Raw genomic sequence first — 5,756 nt, 5'->3', positions numbered from 1 at the left:
CAGCTTAAACAGACCCAGTGAAGATGCGCCGAACCTCCCCTCACGGTGGCACCTGGGTCCTAGTGCATAGTTATGGCCGGTTTCTCTCACTCACCATCTATACCGCTTTATTCCGGTATACAGGGTCGCGGGGAACCTATCCCAGGAGACTTTGCGTACGAGGCGGGTTCCACCCTGGACATGGTGGCAATCCATCGCAGGGCATACACACACTCACACGCTCATTCACACACCATAGACAATATGTGATTGCTTATTAGCCTAATCTGCATGTCTTTTCACTCTGTGGGAGGAAACCCACCAAGCACGGGGAGAACATGAAAACTCCATGCACACAGACCCGTTGCGGGAATCAAACCTGGACCCTGAAGGTGCAAGACGACAGTGCTAACCACTAAGCCAACTCACTGCCTGTTGGCTGGTTTAAACATAAAAAAAAATATTATACTAATAAGTATAATAATAAAAAGTCAACCTTACATGGGAAATAAGTAACCATAATTCATAGGGTTTCTACCAGATTTCACTAATATGCTTATATCAACTAAATATTTATTTGTAAATTAAGCAGTAAAAGTACCATTCTGGAAGTGGCACTTTGGCATAGTGGTGTAGTGTGAGGGCACCTCCAGGGTAAAGGATTTGATTTCTACCTCGCTTCTGTGTGTATGGAGTTTGCAATTTCTCCCTGTGCTTGGTTGATTTCCTTTGGGTACCCTGGTTTCCTCCCATAGTTCACAGACATGTGGAGTACGTTAATTGGCGTTCCCAAATTGCTCAGTTTGTGGGTGTGTCCCGGGATGGGCTCCAGGACCCTTTAGACCCTGTACAGATTAAGCAGTATAAAGGATAAATAAATGTCAGCAAGGAAAAAATGTCATCAACAATTGCTCATTTAATAAATTTATCATAATTTTTTTTAAACTACAGTTTCAAATGTGTTATGTTCAATTTTTTTTCTTTATGTAGTTTATAGGGGACTGATTCAGACACGTCACAGCCATATCACCATTTAAAATTCACATAGTCTGTAGAAAACCTGTTGTTTCTGGGAAGTTTGCCCATTTAATGTCACCTCCATAACACTGATGTATGCTATATATTTTCATGGTGTAAATGTTTACATAATTTTCCATAATGTTTTTAGATGAAGAGACTACATTAAATATTGTGCTAATGAATTTGTTGATGCTAATCCTGTTCTGATGCTTTTTGTTTACCACTATAAATCCACATATCACCTTCATAATGATGGAACCACCCAATAAATGTGTTACTACAGTGGGAGTGCCTCCACCTGTCTTGAGAAAAACAGGTTTATTCAGCTAATCAAATCTTGCAGAAAATTACGTTTTTTCATGTACCCCAGTCACACAATGAATCAAATCATGATCTAACCCACTAGCTAATATGGAAAACAGTAACAAGAAGTTTGAAAGATTTGCTAGCTTTTTAATGGCTTCTATAAGCATGTGAAATTACACATTATTCATGCAAAAGCATTGAATGTGTTATCAATATTTTTGTATTTTGTAAAGATAATTGAAACATTTGAAATTGCTGGCAAATGTCTGTTTACTATTGACAATGATCTCTTTTTACCCATAAAAACATAATCCGGTTCTATTAAAATGTCTCTGTCAAGTCCTATATGTGGGTCACTTACTGTATATTACATATAAAAGACTTTTCAATAATTATGTACATTATTCATTAGGATTCATTTTGTGAGTGATTGTGGAGTAACCAAATTTTTTTTTAATAGCAAGTTACATTCCACATGTGCTGAGCATCATAAATGACACAATATACCTCCACAATCTCTAATGTTTACAAAGAAAAGTATAACCAAGAAAGGCAGAAAACTCCTTATTATTGAGAGGTCACGTATCCTGACCTCCAAAGCTATAGCCCCATCTTATTCCTTTCTTTTCCTCATAGTGTTGATAGCTTAGCTTGCACAGTGCACTTTCTTTCTATTCAATATGCACTGAGAATTTCACCTGAATATTCCACATGACCTTCCAAGTAGTTGAGCAGCAGAGCTTGTAAATAGCGGGATGTCAGCATTGTTGAGTTGCACTTGTGGATCCTGCTTATTAAAATGGATTCCTTGTTTACATTTTCTAGTTTTGGAGAGGGTATTGCTACTAGACACTGGAGAGACAACATACTTTTTCCTTATACTTGGGTCAGGCTTTTTTATAGTACAGTACATGCTATATGGAATGAGTAGCCACAAATAACCATGCTGCAAGACGTGTGCTCATGCTGTTTGAATGTGTCAAAAAAATCCCAGAAAACAGTCAGGATTATTGTCCACCGAATCAACAGCTTCACAGCAGACATGGCTCAGCTCATTATCAATGGTCCAGGATCTTAGATTATGTAATTCAGGGATTTATAACTCAGAGGCTAACCATCGTTCTCATCACTTATCAGAGGAGCTCTATAGGATGCTATTTCTATAGCTGATTCTGGGAGATGTTTTAGGCTTATAATCATGGGCAGTTCTAGACCCTGTTATTCATCTAATTCCCATTAAAATGGTATTTTGCTTACTAAACTTCCATTAATATTGTAATATCTTCTCATTAGCAAGAAAGCTGAAAAAAGCAATGCAAAAGTCAGGCATGTGCAAACACTCCCCAGACTCCTCTGTGGCTGCATTTTGTTACTGCATGGTTGAAACCAATCCAAAGCTTTTCACAATCATTGCTCTGCTCAGTGCATGATTTTGCACACTCTTAGGATTTTGGTCAATGATCCTGTAATATTTTGCACAAAGTTTGCATGTTCTCCCCGTGCTTGGTAAGTTTTCTCCAGGTACCCTGGTTTCCTCCCACAGTCCAAAGACATCCAGATTAGGCTAACTGGCATTCCCAAATTGCCCACCGTGCATGAATGAGTGTGTGAATGATTATGTGACTGCATGTGTGCCCGGGGAGGAATTGGCATCCTGCCCCTAGTGTACCACACCTTGAGCATGAAGTCTCCTGGGATAGGCTTTGGGCTTCCTGTCACTCAGAACATGAAGCAGTACAGAACATGAATGAATGAATATATGTGCAAATAAATAAGGATTAATAAAGGATGACCATGCTAAAAGGGTATGCAGACAAAGAAGAAAAGAAATAGGAGTGAGAAAGTAGGACGGAGAGGCAAAAAATACAGCCACCAAAAAAAAAAAAACATGAATAGTCACTTACCATACTAGCTACACACAAACACATACTCATAGTGTGTCCATTTGCATTCCTTATTTGCATTCATTCATCATCAGTTTGTCACATTATATACTAGGAGCCTAAATGTTAAACTCTAGAATCACCCTAGCAGAAAATAACCTACCAGTTGAGCCATCACTTTCCATTTGTACTTCCGCAGTTTTGGAGAAACAGGGGTCTAATTCTGCCCCTGCCAGCTGGTAAACACTTAAGGCTCTGCTGTAATTCTGCACACACTGTACAGGTTTGTGGGTAGCAGGCAACAGAGACCTGCTTGTGGCCCCAAGATGGCTGTTAAGAAATTGGTTCTTTTTACTGCTACTTTTTCTAGTTGTTGGAACAGCTTTGAGAATTCCTCACCAAGTAAATCTGCTTTTCAAAACAAGAGGGATTTGAGCGGGGTCATTGTCTGTAGGATTAACTCAAGAAAATCTATCAGTCCAGGAAGCAATTAAGATTGGTGTCTTTAAAACTGCCTTCTTGCCAGCAATCACTTTAGATAAACAAGGTGAGAAGTTGAATGCTCTGGCAGTAAACTCTCCTTCTATGCATTATTGGTCATTGAAATGACCTTTGTGATTAGATCTGGAATTTGTATATAGAAGTAACATTGTGAATCAGTCTATTAACCTTGTGACCTTTAATGATAGTTATTCAGGATGTTAGTCCTTGCTTTGTGCAACATGAACTATGCTACTTTTTAAACTGGATGGCATACATTCAATCCTGAGACGTCTGATGATCTCAGAGGAAGCGGATCTATTTACACATAATAATAATAATAATAATAATAATAATAAAAACCTATGTAAAGTTATCCTTTAAAAAATGTATTATAAATGTAAGTTTTACTTTAGGTAAGCTTTTTAAAATATATATAAGTCTTCTTGAATAGATCTTACACTTTAAACTTCAGTCACTCCATAGGAAAATACTCAAAACTTCAGTTAATAACACTTAGCGTGGCGTCACACCAGCTGTCCTTTACATATAACAGCACCTTCTGCAATGCTTTATTCTCTACTATGAATGCATTAGATAAGTATTAATTTATTGTTTGTGGAAGCATTGCTTCAATTTGTCTTTCCCTGGAGGATCTTATAAACTAAATGGCCTGCACATTTAAAGTGCTTACATAATTACAGGTTTAGGCAGCACTGCAGATAAAAAAGCACCTGATAACCACTTTAAAATATGGTATTATAGCTCAAGGGCTCCTATAAAGACGCCATCAAGAATTCTGCCAAGTACCTGAATATTTTGTCCACAATTTTGGTTGCATATGCCAGGAGTCAGCCTTGACTACAGAGAAAGAGCTAACTCTTACTATGTAAGAGCTTTTAAACAACATGGTGAGCCAAACACCTTAAAGACACACACTTCCAAAACAGCAAAGAAGTGGTTAAAGAACTAAATGAGATATAGAGAGGACTTCTCCAACATCCATCAATGAGTGAATCAAATTCCTGTCAGAAATCACAAATGAGATTTGGGGCTGTTTTCACCCTGATTAATTAGGACTCATTCCTACTGAAAAACATTGGGTGTTATGTTGAAAAATGCTCGAAACTTAGGCCTAAATTTATAATTTATGCATTGTACACATAACACCACTCAAACGCCCCCACTCCTTTACACATGAAGTGGAAGGAGGATGAGATTAAAATGTAAAAGTTGGAACAACAGATGGGTGTAGAAATGGAAAGCATTGCTAATGAAATATTTTACTTGAAAATACTGTACACTAATACACAAATTGTCAGGTCAACAGCTGGCCGTGTTGTCCAGGTTTACGTTAATGGCATGCATAATGGTTGGATCTTTATAGGTCTATGTCATATGTATGATTTCTACAGAATTTATGCAAAAATATTTTTATTCACTTAATTGTCCTCAAGGCTCACATGGTAGCAGTGGTACTGTTTGTGGCTTTCTTCCACATTTATAGTTTCCTCTCACTGTCCAAAAATTGTGAATGTGTGTGGCCCTGCAGTTGACTCTGGCATCTGATCTGGTGTGTATTCCTGCCTCTCACTCAGTGTTCCTGGGATAGTATACAGACCACTGTGACCCTGATCAGGCTAAGGAGGCTGTCACTAAGATACATGAATGGGAAAATAGAGACAATATTAAATAAATAATTGAGATCTTTAAGTAGGCAGTACTTATTATGAGCTACAACCATTAAGAATTTTACATTAATTTAAGCACAAGTTGTGGCCACATCAGGGCTACCCAGTGCTGTTTCTCTTTCCATAGTAGGCATCATAAAAAATGAAGCTGCTGAGATTGTTACATACTGTAAATAATCAATTTTTAAATTGTGTTTGTTCCAATTTCTATAATTTTGCTACATCATTTCATTGAATTTATGAAGAAATAAAGGGTGGCTCAAGACTTTTGCAACTTATCTTGTGGTTGCAAAACTAATCTTAGTACTAAATTTAATGAAGTTAATCCATTATTCCTGCCACAAACAAATTCAAAATACACCAGAAACAGCTTTATTTATTATAAGATAGCTACATA

The sequence above is a fragment of the Clarias gariepinus genome, chromosome 10 (genome assembly GCF_024256425.1).
Source record: "Clarias gariepinus isolate MV-2021 ecotype Netherlands chromosome 10, CGAR_prim_01v2, whole genome shotgun sequence".
NCBI classification, from domain to species: Eukaryota; Metazoa; Chordata; class Actinopteri; order Siluriformes; family Clariidae; genus Clarias; species Clarias gariepinus.
Note: the sequence above shows the minus strand (reverse complement) of the source record.